We start from the raw sequence: 24,306 nt of genomic DNA, 5'->3' as shown, positions 1-24,306 counted from the left end.
AAAACTTGTTATTTGCTTAAAAAATCGTTTTAATTATATTTACGCTCATTAACTTAAGTAGCGTGTAATTACTCACATAATGTTCCGAAAATTTAAATATCTTTGGCTAGGAAATTATTTTTATTGATGTCCTAAAAATCTTTTTAATATCAACATTTCTTTCATTCGTGCTAAGAATGTGTGTCAAGTTTCATCTAATGAGATATTTTTTATATAAAATCCTGTTATTGGCTGATCATGTATTTATTAATAAACGTTTTATTTTAGTCTATCAGTAGTTTTTTTTTTAAACTCCTTACATAGAAGTAAACGAAGACAAAGGATTTATTTGCATTTGGTACATATTTGTATGAATCAAAATCATAAATAATGACCGGGTCATTCCCAAAGGGTAGGGTCACTATAAAGTAGAAAGACAGGTCAGAATCAATGGTAGAGTGTCAGACTCTCACCACAACATAACATACTAGCTAACCAGCCTGTGTTCTTTCTGAAATCCTTTGTTTTCTAAGGTCGTGGTAACTCTTTCGAACAATCCATAATTTTACCTCCCTAAACAAAATCAACGAATTGAATATCTGGTATATTGCAACGCCACTCAATTTTAACGACAGTTCAGCTCAGTGACAGTTCAGTTACTTAAACACTATTTTATCAACACATTTAAGCTTATAACTTAAAAGTCATGTAAGCAAAAATAATATTTTAATATTTTATGAAATGATCTTATTATAGGGAAACTAAGTATCAAAATATTCATCCGCATCGCTGTCAGCTGGGATCGTGCCCAAAAGGCTGGCTGCATTGCCACGCTGGATGGCAATGCATATCCTTTGACCGAAGTATAGGCCAGCCCTTTGGTCACGAGTGGACTCCACTAATCGCTTACTAATTTCTCGAAAGAGTCTGTGGGCACTTGGGCCCCATGGTCCCAGGGTTTCAACCCCAAACGGCTCAAAAATGCAATTGCCGGTGAGGTTTACATATTTGTGCCGCTTGAGGTTTTTTCGCGGCTGCAGCAGCTGCACCGACACAGCTCGCCGTACTGGGAAGGTGGGAAGGTGCAAGGGTGTCGACGCAGGTTGCGTCCCACACCAAAGACCTTCCCATCTTCCAAGGCATTATAGACATCCCGTCTGGTCTCTTGCCATCGTCGCGCGCCAAGCCTCTGGGTTCTAAAATGGCTGGCACTCCGGCGGTGACAAGAGCACGACGGATAATGTCATTTATGCTGGCGTGTCGTGCCATGCGACCAGCACTTAAAAGTTAAGTGACATTCGAGTATTTCAAGGTCTATCAGTTTAATATAAGTGAAGATTGTGTTATTAAAAATGGCCCATCCACACCCCTACCCGTATTCGTCGGGACCAATACTAGTTTTCCAATAAGGCTATTAATATGTGCACAGTGTACACTCAGGCAGGACGTCCGCGCAGTATGCGCCGCCCTTAAAAGGATACCTGTATGCGTTTGCGCATATTAATGTAGGCAACATTTTTATAAAATGGAGAAATTAGGGGGAGCTTGGACAGTAATAGTTCAGAGAACTATTGGATAAGTTCTAAGTGAGGTATGCTTGCCAAGGGGTGGTAGATAGAGGAAAATCGCTTTATATTGAGATCTATCCATATCTAAAATATCTTAATTTTTTAATTGTTAGTTTCGGCTATCATTCATAAGATCTTTGGCAGTCGTATAAGAGACTTACTTGTACATATTTTTGTGTCTATGTGGTGTTGCCTGGTACCTGGTTTTTGGATGTCAGTGGGTTGGTCTATATATATAAAAGAATATACAAGCGAATTGAGACGCTTTTTGGGAAAACGGCTGTTAATATTAGACTCATCGTAGTCTGAAGACGCTAAAAGTCCGAATAAAATAAATTTTGATTACTTGTTGGCTACAAAAATCCCAGTATAAATATGCATATCGTGTGAAACGATATAATAATGTTTCATACACATAGTTTTTCTTTCTAACTTATGAATGTCTGTCACCCGTTAAATTCGAACGCGAACTACAATTTATAAATTACATTTCCTTCGCATATGTCTATAATTTTCTTTGCGAAAATATCTCATTTTATAAAACCCGCATTTCGTTACGGTTAAGTACCCTTTAAACTATTTCTTGCATTCCATATTAAACTTTAGAACCTTGCAAATTAGGTCCAAATTGTTTTAACGACAACTTTGTTATCATATCCCTGTTGCTTGACAGGCGATTTTCATTCTTGAAATGTATGAAATAAGGTTGAGTTTTATATGTTAGCGGTATTGTTTTAACTTAGGGTGCCCACCGATGTGTGACGTCATTTTATTCAGTACTGTAACATATGAGCGACTGATATAATTTGTAGGTCAATAAACTATAAGAAATGCTAATGACATTTTGTGGAAATTATACTATTGATTTGTAAGGAAATCGGTGTTACCCGTGTTCAACTTTGAACCTTATGTCTGAACTGTTTAATTCTATTTTCCTTTATATATTTTGTAAGTAATGAGAAATACTTACCTATGAAATATTAATTTTTCGTTTTTCCTTTGTTTACAGATTAACTGTGAGCTGCTAGAGTATTTAGAGGTAAGAGTCGATAAATGAAAGATAGATTCTAAATTTTAATTAATTGAATTGTTTATTTAGATTTTCATAATATTTAATTAGCATCATTGTACAATGGCAGAATCAACGCCTTAGGCGTTTTCTACCAAAACACCTTTGGGTGGTGGAGAAATAGCAGTGGTAGGATCAAATATTGTATACGTATACAATTTGAATCCTACTTACGAGTATACAACAGAATATATAAGTAGGAACAATAATAATATGGCATAAAATTTTATGTTAATATGCACTTAAACCAGAAATTATCGGTTCAACTGAAGTTAATTTTAAAACTAGTTAAACCGCTTTTACGTTAAGATGAATGCCAGTTAAACTTTCAGTTAATTTTGAAATAGGAAGGTGGTTATTGTAATATTAAATAGACTATTACTGTTTATGAAAATAACTATTATATTTTAAAATACCGACACTAGTTTGACAGATGGAGTTAGTTTAATAGTGATGTTTAAGTATCGAGGAAATGTATCGATAAATTAGAAAACAAGTCTTGTATATCCTGGCGTAAGTTGGGTTGTAATATGAATTACGGCAATGATGCCTTCAGGTATACAATTATTACTGACATAATACCTGTAGTATTACCTTATAATATTAACATTATGCTTCTTTTCTCGTAAGTGGAAAGCGTAGTCAACTTATTTTTCTGTAAAAAGGAATGATTTTTTTTTTAATAATTTCACTATATTTTTTAATTTCATAATAATAATAATTTATGTACACACCAAAACATATAAGATTTAATTAGAAAAAACCCATCACATAAAATAATGTTCTACAAAAAGTACAAGCATTAAAAACCCCATTTACACGCCATGTTTCACAAAACCACTAAACAGTGCGTGACACATAACATACACCTTACATAATATACCATGATTATGTACTCTCCATTACATTATATACTTTCCCTTTTTCTTGCTAAACGGACACCCAGTTAATGAGTATATATTTATCTGTATTTATCTCACTACACGTAATATTTCTAATAAGAGAGATCACGCGATTTTAATGAAGATATTAGATGCTGTATCTCTGCACTAGCTAATGCTCGCTGTTTTACCCATATCCCGTGGAAAATATTTTGTGTATCTGCTTAAAAAGTAGCTTATAGCCTTCCTTTATTAATAGACTGTGTAGCACAGAAGGATTTTTTTAAATCGGATCGATAGTTCTTGAGATCGAGTAAACAAACTTATCTTCAGCTTATAATATTAGTTTAGATAATTTATGAAAAGTCAGACTCATTTTGTGACTTAAAACATGCCCATAAAAAACCACTTTCGAAACGTCAAGCTAGTTGCACGGTGCCAAAGAGTGGTTTCATGGAGAAGAATTGGACAAGAAACTTTATGAAAACATTTCAAAAAATTATATGAAAAAAAATTCCTTCGCAGTCTAAAGTCTTTTGTGTGTATATTGTATAAGTACGAAAGGACTTCGTAAGTGTGTCTTTTAGTCAGTCGGTTACAGTTTTCTTGCAAAACCGCTGATACAAAATTGTGATAGAACTTGTGTGCTTACAAAGTAGTATCCCATAAAAGGACCTTTTATCGCCAGTAATTTTAGTGGCTTATCTCTTGAATTATAATAATTATCTGCAATGACAGACAGACATACATAGTCACTTTTTATTACAATTTGTAGTTCAGTAAGTACCTATTCTAAAAATGGGCTACAAAATGAAATACTATCATCTGCGTCCCGGAGGAATTTCTTTCCGTACCCGGATAAAATAAAGCCTATGTTATTCGGGAATAGTGTAGCTTTACTTCTTTAAAATATTTTTTCAAATCGTTTCAGTAGTTTCGGAGCCTTTGGGGTACAGAAGTATAGATTGTCAGACAGACAAAATGTAGTTAGGTACTTTTTACTACAATTTGTGGGTCAGTATTATTAAAAATTGACATATGATATATGATATATTAGGTATATAAACTATTTAAAAATGGACTATACGAATGGAATATGATATATTAGGTATATAAACTATTTAGTATCAAGATTAACCTGAATTATGATTTACGCGGCACCCGCTGTGTGCGCCCAAATTGTCTAATTTCGCAACTGTAAATAATGAAGCAAGAATTCTGAGACGGAGATAAATTATTTTTCGAAATGTTTTTTTATCAGTTGACCCAATTTGTATTGCTATCTATACATACTTAATTATATAAAGCTGAAAAGTTTGTTCTTTTCATGAACGTAATAATTTTAGGAAATTATTCAGGTCCGATTTTAAAATCCTTTTAGTGTTAGATAGAACATTTATTGAGAAAGGCATAGAGGCAAACTATCTTGGCCAAATTTAACTTGGACGTCACTATTTTGAATATGCAGTAACTTATTTCATTTTACAAAGATACATTCCAATTACACTTTTATCCCGAGAACGTTTAATTCCCATAACCTTAAGATAAAGTAGCTTAAGTAACAAAAATGACTAACAAATTGCATTCAATACAAAAAATCGTTTCAAAATATGTTCGTATTTGTACGTTTACGACATTTTAAAAGCCTATAAACGTATCATAAAATTCCTATACTACTCAAGAATACTGCTATCTAGAATTTACTACTTAAATTGTCAATACATTGTTACTTGTCTATTTTATAGGTTTTTTAATAAAACATTCTTTGTAGGTGGTCCTTAGTAATATTATAAATACGAAAGTAAATAAGCCTTTATTTTGCTTTCAGCGTAAAATTGGTATTTATTGAAAGAATTTAAAATGAGTTTTATCTGGATTTCTGAAATACATAGTAGTAGAGTGACTCGAAATGAGTGGGAAATAATGATTCTGATAGTCTTTGATATTTTTAAACTTAGGCTAGTTTGCGGTCTGTTCCCCTAATGCATTTGGTATATCATATAATGCACTTTCGAATCACATAAATACTCACCAGTTGGCTGCTAGTCTTTTAAAGTAATATCAGATTGGACAAGGCCAGTAGTTCAAAACCTACACACAAACAAACAACCATTTTTACCTCTTACCTTTACCTTTAAATCAAGTATACATCAAAGGTTAGGCTCAGAAACCTCTACGCATAAACCTATGCAATAAATATGCAAGATATCGATGAAGCATGCATATGCTTATACTCATAAACCATGAATAAATGGCTTAAACAAACAGTATTTTACAAATGAATAAGTCTAACTGTTAAGTGAATTATATGGGCAGTCACTATGATGTATTAATTTTGTCATAATCAATTAAAGGATTTGTGAAATCGCGGTTGAATAATTATAAATGTACTTAATTTGTCTACATTTCTAAAACAGAATTGACAGTTAAGTTATGCATGAGGATTTTCTATGGTGGTACCTACTGACTGCGATAATTTTAAATCTATAATGTTCTACGACTGATTTAATAACAAAAGTCTGAAAAACTTAGAAAATTATTTATAAAATATATCAAAGAAAGAGCCTCGAAGGGAGTCAATGCTAAGATCTCTCAGATTTAATAAAAGTCAAGTTAATAATATACGGATATACTGAAATAATTTGGAACAAGTATAAAATTACCATGGAGAATAATGCAGATAAAAATGTATCAAAATCAGATCATTAAAAAATCAGTAAATACCACAACATATCTACCCAAATCTCAATTAGTACTTATAACTACTCAAATCACCACCTAATCAAGTAAACAAACACTCACTAAACACTAAATACTGATTACAAAACAGTAGAAGTCTAAATGTCTAGCCGATCCAGGTCGTAGCCAAGGCTAGGCTATGACGGAGCGTCAGGAATCCGTGTAGGCGAGATCACGTTGTCACTGACATGTTAGCCTTAATGCGTAGTGATGGGCTGTTGATGTCGATAAACTGTGTGAAGGTTACATTTTTATCGATATTTTTTGTGATTTTTTTTTTACCACAAAGTATATCCTATTTTTATGGGAAAAGATTCGCATTGACCTATTGATGTTCATCATTTTTGTGAAACAGTGCGATAGAACGGTCTTAAATAAACCTCTCTTAAATCAACAATCCATGGTGTTTATTTATTGCTTCAAATCTATCTGTTTAAGATAATAATGATGGTGGAAAAATAATGGTATATACAGGTATATTAAACACTATAATTTTCAAATAAAATCGTTAGGATAATAAAACATTAGCTACGGATAAAATAAATCTACTAACACTATTTCACGCTTTCTGAAACTACACTGCACTATCTCGTAAAAGTCCCATTTTAAATAGTAAAGTAAGTAAATATCTGTCGTATAGATTTTACACCGCAATGAAATTAAAATTTACAATGGCAATCAAAACCTGAAATCGTTAGAAAAAAGAGCACTTTAGTTAAAACCACAGCCTATTAAGCCATAATTTACCTTAGATAATAACAAAGACAGCTGACATTATAAATTTAATATCTATTAAATTTTTTATAGCCACATAAAGTCGTAACACTCGTAACGTACGTTTTATAGGCACTCTAACGTCGCGAGTGAAATATCGATAGAATTTTATCGAGTGTTCACATCACTAGTATACGGCGATATCATGAAATGTACTTGGTTTTAGCCGTGATTTTGGTTGTGTTGAATAATGTTTTTACTTGAAGATACGTTCTTGAATATCGGTGTTAAACTGGATCCAGGTATATTTTAGTAAGTCATCATCTCCCGAGCCTTTTTCCCAATCATGTTGGGGTCGGCTTCCAGTCTAACCGGATTCAGCTGAGTACCAGTGCTTTACAAGAAGCGACTGCCTATCTGACCTCCTCAACCCAGTTACCCGGGCAACCCGATACCCTTTGGTTAGACTGGTGTCAGACTTACTGGCTTCTGACTACCCGTAACGACTGCCAAGGATGTTCAATGACAGCCGGGACCTACAGTTTAACGTGCCATCCGAAACACAGTCCATGGTGTCTAAGATATACTTAGAAAGTACATACAAACTTAGAAAAGGTAGGTATATTTTAGTAAGTATTACACAATAAATAAAACAAATATAAACATTTTCTGCCAAAAACACTCAGAGCAAAATGTACCAGACATTTGTTTAAGTTCTGTTTCATAGCAGCATTGCAATAAGTACGTTTCTTATTTACATTCGTATATAGTCTTAACTCAAACAATATTCTTTTTGTCTCCCTAAATACCTGTCTAAATTAGGACCTCTAGCTTAGCAATAGAAATCACACCACTGAACCAGTTATATATCTTTTCTCCAAAAAAAATGTTCAATAAACAAACACACTACAATTTTATATGAAAACATAAACATTATGTCGTGTGCTGTAAAAGGTTATGCATGCTAAATTAAACATGACAGCACGCATTTCTATGCATATCATTATTTCCATAGATAGATACTTAGATAGATATACACATAATATCATATATTTTATGATTCTATCCATATCTTTTGAAAGTAGAATAGCGTGCGAAGGCACGTACTTAGAAGTATTATCACCTAACTCATCATCTGCTTGGCCGATTGTCAACTATTTTGGTGTAGTATTTTACGAGTAGCGACTGCCTATCTGACTTCCTCGACCAAGCAACCCGGGCAACCCGATAGCTTTTGTTAAGACTTGCTATCGGAATTTCCAACGACTGACAAAGATGTTCAAATGACAGCCAACGTCCACCAATTTGCGACGCTTTATGGCCTTAAGTTAGTCGAAACGTCTTAGAAGCTGAAAATCATTTCTGAAATTCACAAAACTTTCTATAATGAATATAGTATCACTCATTTCAGTGCCTCACTTAATCTGCCACGTATTTTTTTTTATTTTTTATTTGTTCCTTTGTCGTGGTGGCCTAGTGGGTAAAGGACCAACCTCTCAAGTAAGAGGGCGCGGGTTCGATCCCAGGTCAGGCAAGTACCAATGCAACTTTTCTAAATTTGTATGTACTTTCTAAGTATATCTTAGACACCACTGACTGTGTTTCGGATGGCACGTTAAACTGTAGGTCCCGGCTGTCATTGAACATCCTTGGCTGTCGTTACGGGTAGTCAGAAGCCAGTAAGTCTGACACCAGTCTAACCAAGGGGTATCGGGTTGCCCGGGTAACTGGGTTGAGGAGGTCAGATAGGCAGTCGCTTCTTGTAAAGCACTGGTACTCAGCTGAATCCGGTTAGACTGGAAGCCGACCCCAACATGATTGGGAAAAGGCTCGGAGGATGATTTGTTCCTTTATTTCAGGCAACTAGGGCCCATAGAAAATACAATACATAAATAAATGACAGTACAATACTTGTAAACTAATACATACAGAAATAAAGTAATTAAAAGCTACGTGTTTACACGAATAGGCGGTGTCATGTTGCACTTCGTGGTGTTCGTGGTGTAATGAATAGGTCATCTACCCAAAGACCTAGCAATTATTCAAATGTTTTCAGTTGACTTCTATCTATTTGAGGAGTAAATATAGCGGCTTGACGTATCTTCTGTACAAAAGCTATCAAAAAAACATATTCTTCAGATAAAAATCTAGCGGTTGTAAAATCGGCCCGTTTTCACCAACCATCTCTTAACGTTTCTCTAACTAACTGTCATTAAAGGACTTCCCCAATAGGTTATAAGAGAAACTTAAACTTTGGTGAAAACGAAATTCGCATTAAGTATTCCCTAAATGCGTTTAGGGGATCCCTAAATTTAGGTATTTGTTGGTGAAAATGGGCATTCGTTTTTTCTTTTCCTTTTCTGTTATCGTGTATCCCTATTTTAGTGTGAATAAATGGTTTTTCCTTCATTCAATTTGTCAGCTAAACTAAGTTACAGCAGTATCGTCTCTCCGTCGCATTCTCGGCATAACATTTTCGCTCACTTGCACATTTGATAGACATAATGGTATTATTAGTGATTAACGCCGGTTTTGTATGCGAAATTAGAGATTTGAAAGAAAGAAAGTAATTGCTTTTATCCGTAGTATCAAAATATACGTATTGAAAAAAAAAATACGAGACCAATGGTACATTTTTTGGAGATTTTTTAAAAAAGCTTTATATGAGAAAAAATATGAAGAAAAACTTACGTAGTACAAATATCGTCGGTTGTATAGTTGATGTTTCTTCTCTGATTATCTCCCGTTTATCATCTGAAAGGCTGTTGTACCTACCAACTAAAAATCAAGTTCAGGTTGCTCAAATTTTAAAATCGATTAAAGCAGTATCGGCTCCATCCAGTAAGTAATCGAATCGAGTTTTTCCTTTCTTTCGTTCCTATTAAAATAACTTTACGCTGTGAAGTTCGCTACAATTGTCAAAATATACGAACAAAACACTAGGAACTGCCCATATACGAAACGTCAAACGACGAACTTCAAAAAGGCAAAGATATTTGACGAGAACTGTACCCACCTACTGCAGTTGTGTTCCCGACTACTTTTATGGATGTAGCTCCATAATTAAACCAATTAATTACAAAAATAACTGGACAATATAATATTACTTCATTAGCATATAACTTCTTGTCATTCAGGAGTCGATTATCAGACAGGCGAGAGGAACTTTAAAAATAAAACACTACTTACTGGTTACGTGGTTTAGAGTTCCGTAGGATTTGTAAGAAAGCCATTTCTTTTGAATAATGTTTTATTATTTTTATTAAAGATAAACAACCAATGTACTCAACTTATGTTAGAAGTGCTAAACATTTCGTAACGAACACAAAAATTTGATCTTGAAAAAATTTCAAAGTATGACAGCTCATATCACGTAGGCATAAGTAGTCATCATATCATTCGGAAATTCCATATTGGTACACATTTCATAATGGTTTAAATACGGTTATAAAAATCATCATTAGTTTCAAAGTGTTGATGTAAAGTGAAGTAAAAAAAGTAAAAAGGCTGAAAATCAGAAATTGTTGAAGGTCAAATTCACAAAAGATAACCCCCAAAACGCCCGCCCTTCACCACTTCCTGTGTTTTTGCTGGGATGTATATATGATATACCGAAATTAGGATATAACAAACGTCAGCAAATATTTTCAAATCATCATTTTTAAAAACACCATCCCAAAAATCCTACAGAACCATCCCACCCCACAAACCGCTTATTTTTTCCCCACTCGTGTACCTGTTCGCGACTGTACGCAATTCATTGCTCGAGTTACAAGCGAGCGTCATATTGTAGACGGGGCATAAAAATAAAAGTAATAGTGTTATGTTACCGACTGTACAGGCACGGAGAAAGGTGTTGGTTGATCAATTAAGTGGTTTGAAGCTGGGAATTTTGTGATGTCTATTGTTTTCGTAAGGTATCAAGTTTCTATGCTGGTATTATGAAGATGAATAGTTTGTTTTGACTCTGTAAATTTGTCACATTTATTCAGATTTGTAGATGTCATAATCTGCCAAACCTTTCCCTAACTAAATTTACTTGGGAGTTCGTTTCTCCATTTCTTGCCAACACTCAGAAAGTGGTGAAGGATGAGGACTGACTTTTGTAACCTTGCTCTTCAAAAAGTGCTGATTTTCAGCCTACTTTGAATAAATTATTTTTAGTCTATACATTGAGGTCGGCTTCCAATCTAACCGGATGCAGCTGAGTGCCAATGTTTTAGATGGAGTGAGCAACTGCGTATCTAAGAACTAGACCAGATGGTGTCCCAATATAACAACTTTTCAAGAAAATTGTGCCCCACGATAAATAATTATGTACATAAAAATATGGACAGACATTCAAATCAATATAGGTATGACATACCGGTGACTAATATCCAATAGTACCGGTATACCAATAGGCTGCAAATATGGTGCGGAACGATTATACCTGATGAGAATTTAATTAGAATATTATTGACAAGGCTAGCGATGAGTGATGATTAAGCTTAACAGTGGTTTCACACTGGCGGATTTTCCGCTCGGTTTCCTAAATTTACTTAAATAAGTATTCAAGACTGCTTTTTGAAAATTTCTCAAATCCACAAAGGGATTTCGGCCGAAAAAATACAAATTATAATACATATGTTTCTGGGGAGTTTGTTGCGCTACTTCTTCTTGCCAGCAATAACATATTGGAAGTGGTGAAGGGTGGACATTTTCGGAGCTGTCTCATGTACCTAACTTTGACGTTCAAAAAGTCGAAAAAGGGTATTTTTCAGTCTATTTTATATGTATAGATAACGCTTTTTAATATAAGGTCCTACTATTTAAAGGTAATTTTTGTGTTGATTGAACAGTCAACATTTGCCAATAAAATATTTCGTACCATATGGGAAATACACTCCACACAAGAATGCATGACAAACCATTTATAAAGCCGTTAAGCCGGGCAATAATTAATGGCGCATTAAATAAGTCATTTAGTTAACAATTTGCGTTTAGCTTCAGATAACTGTAAGCGACAGTTAGTACTTAACTTTGAGCCTGAGTTTAAGCGCGGGAGTTAAGTAACGGTAGATTGAGATAAGATTATGTGACGTCATATATGTTTTACACATATGTTTTGTGTAATATTAAATGCGTTTGTCGGTTTTACTCATGTATTACCTGTTCAAAAACTGAAAGTCAGCAATTTTCCAACGTCAAATCCTTACCAATATAATAAATGCAAAGGTACCTCGATCTGTTTGTCGCGTTTTCACGCCGAAAGTGCTGAACCAATTTAAATGTAGCCTGAGAAACGACTTGCTACTTTTAATTCGAAAGAAAAAAAATATTTATTTAGTTATACATATTTTTGACAGCGATGAAATTTTTTGGCGTTTTAATGTAAATACATACATATTTTTACATATATTTTTGTTAAGATCCATCCATGTATTAAATTTCACCCAAAGCCATTCAGTAACTTATGCACAAAAAAATACAAAAAATATTCTTCTCTAAAAATCGTTAATTCCAACTCACACTTGGCATATTAGCATAAACTTCACAGTCACGGCCATTGAACTCACCGATGACACATTGATTAGACTATTTGTCCCACTTCACACGTATTAATTATTATTTATTTTTAAATGGCCACCTTTTTCGGAAACGGCGATTAGTATAATGAGTGATTCCGGACTTTCCCATTTAATGTGGATAGATAATGATCGCTATGGATTAGTCAGTAGTTAACATCAATATTTCCAACCACTAGGAAATGTTATTGCTAGGTTGTAGGCAAAATTTTTAGGATTTTAGATGTATGGTAAATAGCTTCAGTGAAAACTTTCATCCATTTTAACAACTTTGACAAGAATCGTTGTAATAACTGAACTGATTTTGATGAAATTACTTACACTTACACCTACGTCAGAATAACATGTACATATATGAGAATAGACTACCTTTTATCCAGATGCCTGAATGCTGCCCTCAGTACGCATGTGCACAGAAGCTAATATTCTATTTTCCATAACCTTAACAAAAATTATGCCTGCAAGAAGTTAGGAACCTAAGTTACCTGGTTTATAAAGCCACTGTCAAAGCAAAACCGAAAAACAAAGTCATACAGCCAACATGAAATGAAATTTATTTATTTGCCAGAATATAGGTACATAATAAACAGCTTACCACTTTGACCCCTACCGGCACACCACAAAAACTCTCGTACATATTTCCACGTGACGCCCCAAGCACTGCCGACCCCACTTACCAAATGACACACACATCTCAAAGTCGACTCATCTGTGTAATTTAGCGTTTGACCGGGGCATCGAACTTGTACCTTCGCGGAAACCATTATCCCTTAGGCACCAAAACGGTTAACGGAACTCAAAATACCATTCGTACTGTCATATTTTAGGACTAGAGGTAGTACTGTAGTAATATTAGATGGTTATTGCGAAATATTTTAGCAACACTGGCTGGTTTCCTCCGATTTCAACTCTGACCTAAATGATGTTTCATACACGCGGATAAACCGTGTGATATTTTAGTCAAAGTATTAACAATGCATGTTTATAACTCCACTCCACGGTGAAGAAAAACGTTGTGGAGAAACCTGGACTTAAAGTCTGCAATCGCCAATCCTCTTTGAATAATCACCATATTTTCTCTGTGCGAGAAGAGGCCTTTGCCCCTTGGAGTTCATATTATTTTTTATATCTTTTCAATAAGACTCTTCCATAGGAATCCTTAGAACAAATAATAAATAAATAAATAATGTCGGGACACCTTTTTCACACACGGTCGGTTAGCCCCATGGTAAGTTATTTATTAACTTGTGTTATGGGTGCTAACACAACTGATAAACTACATATAGTTACATATATACATATTTATAAATACATATCATAACACCCAGACCACGACCAACAAGCATGCTCATCACACAAATGTCGAATCGGGAATCGAACCCGGGACCTCAGGTTCGGCGGTCCGGCATGATGACCATTGCGCCATCGAGGTCGTCAAACCCTCATCTAATGTTGTGGAAATGAATAGCTTTCGCGAGCGTTCTAAAAGTAGCCCATAATCTTCCTCAATAAATGGTTTCCCCTAATACTAAAATATTTTTTCAAATCAGACCAATACTTCCTAAAACACGCGTACAAGCAATCAATCAAGAAACTCTTCAGCTTCATAATTCTAGTACCTTTAGATAAAAGGTTACAGATCAACTTTGGCCAATTTGGGCATGAATACTTGTATAATTCCTACAACTTTATTGTTCCCAGTTAAGCCCACATTCTACCATTATTACATGACATAAAGATACAAACAATCTGCTCATGAAGGCACAATCCTCTATAGAGCACTAAGCATAACTTTCACGTGGGTGACGGGTCGGCTTCGAACCCGCTACCCACCGCTGATTTACCTTTACACGGAAACTACACAAAAGTCAGAAATACAGAAGGCCAACACTATGAGAAATAATCGAAAGTATAATTCCTACAAGAACTCAAAACATCAGTGTCATAGCTTCCCAATAAACTTGCTGAAAACCAAATGGACATAGAGTTTTCGTTACTGCCAAACTGCATTTCGCAAAATCGCTTTGGTGAAAATCCCCCCTTAAAAGAATCTATTCCAGTATTAAGTATGCAGCTGAAAAGTTTGTTTGCTTGAACGCTCTGATTTAGAAAGTAAGTAGTAATAAAGGTCGCCGGAAGACGCTGGATGCAGGTCGCCTCCAACATCTGTGGAGATCTAAAGGGGAGGCCTATGTTCAGCAGTGGACGTCCTATGGCTGAGATGATGATGATAATGATGACACCGATTTAAACAATTCTTTCAGCATAAGACCGCCCATATATTGAGGAAGGCGGTGGGCTACTTTTTAACCAGGTCGAGAAGTAGATAACTCGAGACCCAGGTGAAACTAATGCTCAATCCTTCTCCGTGTGAGAGGAGGCCTGTGCCCAGCAGTGGGACGATAAAAAGGCTGTAATAGAATAGAATAGATAGGTGAAACTACGAGGAATAGGTAGCGTAATTTATTTTGAACTAGTCTCATATAACCTTCTGAATGAAACTGTTGTATGGCACAAAACATAAATCTCCAGTTTTATCAATCCCCCGATGTGTTTATTTGGTCTTCCGCATCTCAGCAACAATAATAGAAATATTTCGTAACAACTGTTTGTTTGTTTGACTTAGATAACTTCGTCTGTGTTAAATCAATCGGCGTTTATCTGATTTGTGGAAAGTAATAACTATAAAATGTGCCATTAAAATAATTATTGTTTTGATATTGGAGAATAAAGGTACTCATAATATTTCCACAGTTTTGGCTAGTCTGGTGAAATTACGTCACGCATCTGGTTAAAAAGTAACGCTATACGTTTCGTTTTCGTTTCTTTCTAGATAAATGGGCTACCTAACACAAACATTGAAACATTTCTTTAATTGAAGCATCAATTGCTATTGGATAAGCATGAATAATTAAACAGGAAACACTCTTAAGCATAATATTTAAGCACAAAAATCTTTTATAATACTAAACTCACTTATACTGTAAGTTTAGTACAAAAGATTTTACAGGTTTTCCTGTGGTTCTACTTTCTTCTTAGACAAACTTCTACATACCAAGAGGCAACAATCCATCATCAAGTTACTCATATGGGTTGAGGAGGTCAGATAGGCAATCACTGATACTAAACCACACCTCAGCAAAGCCGCGATAAGGCTTAACTTTGACTTAAACTAAAATTAAATAACGTTCGTCCCGTTACAGTTATTTTAACCGTGAACCCGTAACCATTGCGTATACATCCGAAATTATTGTTTGCGCTGACCTTAACGAGTCGAGAAATACTTAGAAAAATAAATCTGTTGTAACTTGGCTAGTTCGTATTGGACGCTCGAGTGTTAATGTCAAACATGGTATTGACGATAGATGAAGAATGTCTTTGAGATACTTTGATATTATTAAAAAGGTATGTGAGAAAACTATGTATTTCAAAAAGTGCATCAGTAAAACCACAAATTAGTATAATGTAAAACGGTATCAATAATATTAAGTTCCGCGCGTTAATAAGATTAAAGTTCCAAAAAGTGCCCTAGTTCAAGAAAATTAAAAATAACAATTTATTAACTTACTTCTTTATTGCTATTTTTACCAGCACTTTTTTTTAACGACACGACGTCAAAAATCATCAAATAACCCCTCCCGCTGCGGGTTAGCAGCGGTGACTCTTTCGAACAATCCAGCAGTCCATTTTTTTACCAGCTCTTAGGTAAGCTTACATTTTATTACAATCCAAGAGTGGCCGCCGTTAATTCCACTATACCAGCGAATATTCCACTAAACCAACACTCTTGCCGTCACGACTGAAGTCGTCAACTTATAACAATAATACGCTTGCTAAATATCACGCTGTCAGTTGTCACTTTCATCACTTCAACAATTGAACAGTTGCGTAAGGTTTGAGCATATTATACGTTTTTTTTTTTTTTTTTTTTTTATAACTAACTTTGTCCTCTTTTTAACAGTATTCAGTATGTAAAAGGTTAAGCGTGTTGAAGATGTCAAATGTGTAGATTGAATTAAATAAAAATTATGCTAAAATGAATTGGCAAGGTTGTTTGTATGAAGTGTGAAATTATTATTCTATTTTAATAAGCATGATTAATGGTTTTTACTTTTTTATAAAGAAGAACATCTGGCAATCATTAAAACAGTAGCTTTAATATCACGGCAGCAATGTCCAACAATTTAACGTGCCTTCTAAATAAGAGCAACGTGTCATAACAAGATGGTCACCCATCCACAGACAGACCTCGCCAAGCGTTGCTTAACCTAATTGTCACATTGCCATTAATTTTATGATTTTTGTTTAATTAATTGAACTTCACACTTCGTAGAAAACATTTAAAATTGATTATTTACACATTTATCTAGTCAGAATTTTCCAAAAAGTTCTTAATATGATATTCCAAGATTCTCACTCCACTTGAGACTTAACAAACATTTAGATATACTTCAGTATGCCACACTATACCATGGCTAGTTAGTAAATACTTGACATATAAGTATATAGGTAAACACACATTTCGTAACAGTCAGGGTTATATAAATAAATGAGCACTGACCAGGCCTTTGAACTGACCATCCGTTTGTGGCCCAAGTGGTAAGAAACAGCGATTTTGTATTTATCCATACTAATAATAGTTTAAATAGGTGTGGTTAATCTGGTTCTACAACCTGAAAACCGTCATATTTTGGGTAATCTCTGAAACTACTGAAGTGATTTTTTATTTTTGCCAATAAAAAGCTGAATGCTTGTGAGTGTCACAGACAATTTTATCTCGGTACAAAATTGTTCTTTATTTATTTTATTTCTGGAAACGTGTTTAAAACTAAAATATTATGAAGTGTATTCTGTTAATGTTTAGTTACTACTCTGATATCATTTAAAAGCTTACAATCACACAATGTATCGTAAAAAAACATCAGATTCAAAATTACTGATGACACGAAATGAAAGTGAAATTAAATTAATTACCTCTATGGTTTATATTAGTTTCAATGCCAACATAAAACGTGCGCGCTTAATAACACCACCTCTTATATCCAACCTTTTTTATTGAACAACCTACAGCTTTTTTAAAGAATTCATACACCTTGTAAACTATTTCTCCCGCTTTATCTTATAACGTGTACCACACATAGCGTCCCGTTAATGAGACAGTGACCGATATGTAGGTGAGAGGTCATACGTCTGTGTACCTACTGGCCGGTGTGGTCTTACTGATACCAGTGAGTTAGCTGTGGGGTAAGCAGATCTGTAGCCGTTTGAATTAGGTGTTATTTCTCACTATTAGGTAATTAATAAGGATTATTAGCTCCTATGTAAGTTATTATTTGCAAATATTATTTATCTGTTAAACTGTGTTTAGCAGAACCGATTTATACTCTAGTTGAATAGGCACTTAACCAAACGTCAAAATCATGGTACGGCACCGTTTACCTACCTGTGGTTTTGTCTCGTTACATGAAGAACTATGTATTGTACTCTCAGAAGAACACTAAAACAAAAAAATATATACAGTTCTATCAGTCGGTACTATTTTCAATATACATAGTTGCCTGATATAGTATTTAAGAGTTCCTAACAACATACTTTTTGATGCAACTGGTTACTATAAAACCAGTTAAATACTACCAACTGCAATTTACCCAGTATTTTCAAACATGTTAGGGTCATCTTCCAGTCTAACTGGATGCAGTTGAATACCACTATTTTGCAAGTAACGTCTGACCTTCATAACCCGGTAACTGAATAACATGTTACCCCTTGGTAAGACTGGTTGTTTTAACTTGAAATAAATATTCGTGTTTTTGACTGTTTTTGACACACATGTAAATTGCAGACGAGAACGGCTTGACTCGTTTTTGTTTTTGAAGTAAGATGTTTTGATATGATGTGAAGTCTCACCCCATCCATTTGATGGTTGTTAATGCAAGTATTAACCAGAGCTGCCAATTTACAAAGTCAAAGTCAAAGTCAAAAACGTTTATTGAAAATAGGCTAGTTTCTAGCACTTTTTCACGTCAAGTAATACATAAGGACAGCATCCCCAAAACGCCCCCCTTTCACCTTACAAAACTACTATCCGAATATCGAATCTTTTACATCCTTACAAAAATACTACTTATCCGAAAATGATTTTGTTTTTTTGTTACGCTTAAACGCCAAAACTGCTGAATCGATTTAGATGTTTCCTTCGAAAATAGAAATTCTACCAGAATAAGCTAGCTATAATTACTCCAACATCTTTAAACTATGCCCACCTGTATAACATACGAAACGATAATAAATAATTGAGTATTGAGAAAAATACTGAGATAGGCTACTTTTTATTCTGTAGTTTCCTCAAGAAATGAAAGTAATTTTGGAATTAAAAACATGTCATACAAAAATATTAAATTCAATAAAAAAACATTTTCCATTGCTCACAACTATAACCTGGTAACTGCCCACACAAACTTTTGTACTCCGTCCGGAACATAAAATATCGTGCGCACAATTTTCATTAAAATCGGTTCAGCTATTGTGCGTGAAATTGTAACAGACAGACAGTTACTCTGATATTTACAATAAGGAAGGATTAAGGACGTATTGATATAAATACTGCTTTATTTAAATTATTGCGATATAAATGTAGCCTTAAAGTTTACTTTGGCTCTAAGTAGATCGGAGAATAAGCTATTCTATACAATTTAAATCATGGAAATGGTAACAGTTTAAGTTGTAAACATGGAGATATTCTCACTCCACCACAACCAAAAAAAACACATACTTACTTTTGCATATTATTCATCATACTCCGAGCCTTTCCCCAAACTATGTTGGGGTCGGTTTCCAGTCTAACCGGATGTAGCTGAGTAGTAGTGCTTTACAAGGAGCGACTTTTGCATATTATTGAACTCTCATAATTCTTCGCATCTTCCCTAAAAATGTCGCAAACCTTGCTAATATTAATTACAAAAATAGCTACATCTGTGTGCTACGCTTTTGACGAGCAACCACTGCACCGATTTAATGAAATTTACTAGACAGCTTTATCAGTTAGAATAGCCTAAGACATAATGTATTAATGTAGACTACTTTTTACCCGATTTCGAGAAGTAGTTCCCTTAAGACGCGGGGTTTGTTTACCATATAAAATTGTAGTTGAAATCAATTGATCTCAACCATTCAAACAGCCGACCTACGACTCACAAATTAGCGCTATACCCACAGAACCCGCACTTCATAATTTGAGCATAAATGAATTATATACAGCTTAACTAGGCCACTATACGCACGACTGACCATTCAGCAATCCGTTACAAGGCGATTTTAGCTGATTAAGCGGTTAATTAGCTTAAAAGCGATTTATATGTTGTTATGTAGCTGTTTGTGTTTATATGGAAAATGGCGTTTGAGGTATTGTCGGTTTGTAGTACCTTTATAGGATCTAGCTTTGGGTTACTTGTCTAACTGTGGAGTTCAATAATAGAGGTATAATCGATCTATTCGTTGCTGGAGATTTAATTTTGACGTTACCTTCATATGAATTGTCTTCCAGCCTGTAAATCGGTACTCAAAATCCTCAGTAAATGAGTAGAAACACCTGAATACAATATACCCGTGTTTCATCCACGGCTGCTTGCAGTCAGAGTGGTAATATTTTTGACTCCAGCAAACAGACATAGGTATCTATGCATAGTTCCCAGGGTTTTTAACTAAATATTGAATTGAGAAAAACAGAATACGATACATATGGTGATCCTTGTCTTGTGCTCGATTTACAGGCAGAATCTACTGACAGCTGTTATAAATATGTTTCTAATGTTTATTTCATTTTGTTTCAGATTCAAGCTCTAAAGTGGAGAGGTCACTTAATTCGTGTCTGTTTATAAGGTAATTATTAGTATGTTTAATACTAAAATGCAAAATATAATAGTTTTGTATTCTATAAATCTTCCGGTTACTTCATATTCTTTAGGCACATGAACAAAACCTTAATTTTCCAAATAAATGGCAGATATGTTATTTCTGAAATTGAAACACCCGTCCGATCACTATTCATAATAAGACCAGCTCAAGCTATGTCTGGCAAACTAAAAATCATTTAAATTATCCTTCAACATGAATCCAAAAATTCCATATTTTTAATAACCAAAAGCGACTACAAAGATATTACAACCACCAGTCTGTTAACCAACAAAACTCAGTAAACGTATTTAACGCAACAAAACTACCCACAGTGTGTAGCAATTAAAGATTAAAGCTAGTCCAGAGGTCTAGACTCGGAGGTCTGGTCCCGAGGTCCCGTTAAATGAGGGTCAAATTAACTCTGTATTAGACTCGTCTCAATCAATTCCAAGTAGTGCTTTGGTTGTGGTACAAGTCAGAAGCTCAAAGTAATTTTTAGTGGAACTTTCTGGAAGTTTAGATAAGGCTTTATATACATGCTGCGGGTTGTTCGAAAGAGATACCGCGGCCCTAGTATATAAAAGGCCTATGACGGAACACGACGGTTTTTAGTCAGTAAGGGTCTGACACTCCCTCACCGCTGCTAACCCACAGCGGGAAGGGTCATTTGATGATTTTTGAAGTCGGAAAAAAAAAGTCTTTATATACATATAAGGATATTCCATTGGCATTTTCAAATTAGATTTGAAGAGAATATATGTTATATCATTCTTGATCCTTTTCTAAGTACGCGGATATACTTTGGCTAAAAAAAATATGAGCAATTATAGTATTGGGATGCAAGTTAATTTAATTTAATAGCTATATACAAATTAATGAATGAAATCATTCAACTCTTGCTAAAAAAAATTGAATTTCTAAAAACACAGTTTGAGGCCAAAGATTATTGATTTGCAATGGTACTTACTAATAAAATCTTAAACTTGATAAAATTCTTCAAGAAATATTTTAAATATTTTTTATTTAAAAGTATTGCAAAAAACATCCGTTACAAATTATTCAATCAAAGTATGATTCATAAGGAAACTATTCTTATAATAAGCGAAGAGAATTAACTGGATAGCCGTAGAAAAAAATGACATACGTAGATAATATCATAAAAATATGTGAATCAAATAAAATAAAATCTTTCAAATTTTTTTAATATTTTGAATGCAAAAGTAAGCCTGTATGTAAGTATGTATGTATTTCTTGAGAAAGCTCCTGAACCGATTCAATTACCTTGAAATGTTACTGGTTAGTTTTTATCGGGGTACATACATACTTGTATAATTAAACATTAAAATCCGCTACAAGATTGTCCCTTATACCACACTTTATCGTTTATCCAGGAAGAAATTAAACCTAGGCAGGCACTTTAGCCCATCTAGATCTGTGCTGCATACCGGCTAGGTGTTAGTATGTTCGCGCAAATAAAATAGGTAATACAAAACAGGTGATTTTGAAGCTAAGTACATTGTAACAAATGCTAGTAAAGTTAAAAGAGTTTAACGTTACTTGAGATTCACAAAAGGACTAAAAAAATTTGCAAGAAATAAAAATAAATAGTTTCTTTTAGGGAGGGAAGAAAAATATTGCCGTAGAATAGAATTTGTATAACATAGGATAGATTTTGAAAATTAAAATCACATAGTTGTTCCACGTGATTTTACCCACGTCCCTTGTAAAAAGTAGTGTTCTTTCTCAGGTATTAGAATATTATGTGTTTGCAGTCGGTTGAATGTTGTGAAGTATTATCATAAGATCTAAGAGTTATAAAACCATCTAACACTTCCAACAGCCCTTAGAATAATATTGAGAATATAAGAGGTTCGACTAACACTTGAAGAGATGGATTCTCGTTAAGGACTAAGGAGATTGATGCGGAAATCAAAGATTTATAGGAATGTACATAGATGAAATACTACTGGTTTTTACTACTTTTTCTTGTATTTTTTTACGGTATGCCTTATTTTTTTTATCTTGTCTAAAATCTCTGTATTTTCATACATAAAACACTGATATAAGTTTCCAAAACGGACCAGAAGTTTCTGAGCTTTAGTTTTTAGCTAAGAGTTGTGTTCTTAAGTACCTAAAACCATTAAAAATACATTAAACCTTTTTTTGCAGCAAACATAATAAAATCAGTTAAAAATACGATATTATAACAAAAACTGTGAAATTCATAATTGTTCGAATTGATTTTTATTATTGTATTTTTATGACGGGTGATGTGTTTCTCAAAAATCCGTGAAAATCGTGACTATTTGCATTGATTTGGTAGTAAATATTAAGTATTTAATTGTAAGGATATTTTTGTACATGTTAAGCGTCTATACAAGCAGGTTTCTGCCGTTTCATACCTTTTCTGTTGTCATCGGGTTCCCTCTTTTTTCCTGTCATGCATTACATGACTGTCTCGACAGTAGAAGTTACCATTGAAGTCTAAAATAAATCTTCTATGTAGAAAAATATATCGTATTTGAGAAAACTCTTACACTAGGGCTTGCTAGGCTAATACTTGCCGCTCACTCGATAAGAAAAAGATAAATAGTCATTCTTGAAATTGTAAACTCTAAAGTAGATTTACTTTTTCATTACTACGTTCTTCCTCTAACTATCACTACTTCGCCCTTTAGGATTTTTTTTATGATACGAACTCGAAACTTACGAAATCATATTCTCAATATGCACCGATCCGCAGGACAAAACTAATCTTACAAAAAAAAGGAATCGCTTCAAACGTCAAAACTGTCACATAAAAACTTGGCCATGTACTTATAGTACATAGCCATGTACCAAATCAAAAAAATACATTTACAAATCTTCAAAAACTCACTCATAATCCATTTGATTTTAATACCTACAGTGACGTACAAACCGACACACGATTTAGTTACGTTAGTGCGCGCGCAGGACATTCACCCCATCAGCGCGCTGCAAAAAGCTATAACACAGCCGTACACGCCGGGACATGGAAAAGTAGCCAGTTTGTACGAAGATTTTTTTTTTCTATATTTTTTTCTAGTTTTTTTTTTGGTTGTATGGAAAAGTAGGCAGTTAGTAGAAGGATTTTGTTTTGTAATAAATTCATGTTATTTTTTTGTTTTTGTTTTGGATGTTTCTTGTGTATGTGTACACGTGTTCCATTTTTTTGGCGTGTGTATGATACATGAACATTGGATAAACATGAAAAAAAAATGGTATTTCATATTTAAATTAACTAAAAAAAAAACTGTAGGTGTATTTGAAATAGATAAAAATCAATTTTTTTGAATTTAATAATATGTACAACTTGAAAGTTGTTGAAAGACGTAAAAAGATAATACCTAGATAAATATGTCAAACTATATTGATATTTAGATTATTCAAGCGGTATAGTTACCGTAATTCAAAGATATCGATTCAATTTTTGTATTAATTTACATATTTTAGCGTAACATATGCGTTGTATATTTTCAAACGTTTACATTTGAACAGTGCATTGACCCATTTCTCAATATTTTTATTTAAATAATTTTTAAGTCTACGAAACCATGACAAATATTGCTTATTTACTTCTGTATACTATTATACAATTTTCTATTACCTAATATAATTAAGGTAAATGCACGCCAATATATACTTTTAGAGGTAAACGAACGTTATTCGCTAAAATGATTCATAAAGTTAATTAATTGACAATAAAACTTGTAATTATACATACAATTATGAGTATTCCTTTCTTCGCGCTGTGGTAGCAAGTAATTGCATAAACTATTGTCATGTCAATCATTTATATGTATAGCTTTGACATTAAATTGTAAAGTTAACTGTTTTCTTGATTAAGATATTATTGCATAGTACCATAAATACAA

The 24,306-nt window shown here is 33.9% G+C and overlaps 2 protein-coding genes across 3 annotated transcripts in view; both read left to right on the top strand.

Moving 5' to 3' along the window:
• Positions 1-24,306, top strand: part of LOC124642237 — a 107,774-nt gene that overhangs the window by 59,465 nt on the left and 24,003 nt on the right. For both annotated transcript variants that reach the window (XM_047180574.1, XM_047180573.1), the window contains exons 3-4: positions 2,557-2,586; positions 20,347-20,395. The gene's annotated coding sequence lies outside the window, so the exon portion shown is untranslated. The remainder of the gene's footprint in view (positions 1-2,556; positions 2,587-20,346; positions 20,396-24,306) is intronic.
• Positions 1-24,306, top strand: part of LOC124642189 — a 59,428-nt gene that overhangs the window by 25,047 nt on the left and 10,075 nt on the right. The window lies entirely within an intron of this gene.

The sequence above is a fragment of the Helicoverpa zea genome, chromosome 24 (genome assembly GCF_022581195.2).
Source record: "Helicoverpa zea isolate HzStark_Cry1AcR chromosome 24, ilHelZeax1.1, whole genome shotgun sequence".
Taxonomy (NCBI): domain Eukaryota; kingdom Metazoa; phylum Arthropoda; class Insecta; order Lepidoptera; family Noctuidae; genus Helicoverpa; species Helicoverpa zea.
This window is presented reverse-complemented; position numbering and strand designations above follow the sequence as displayed.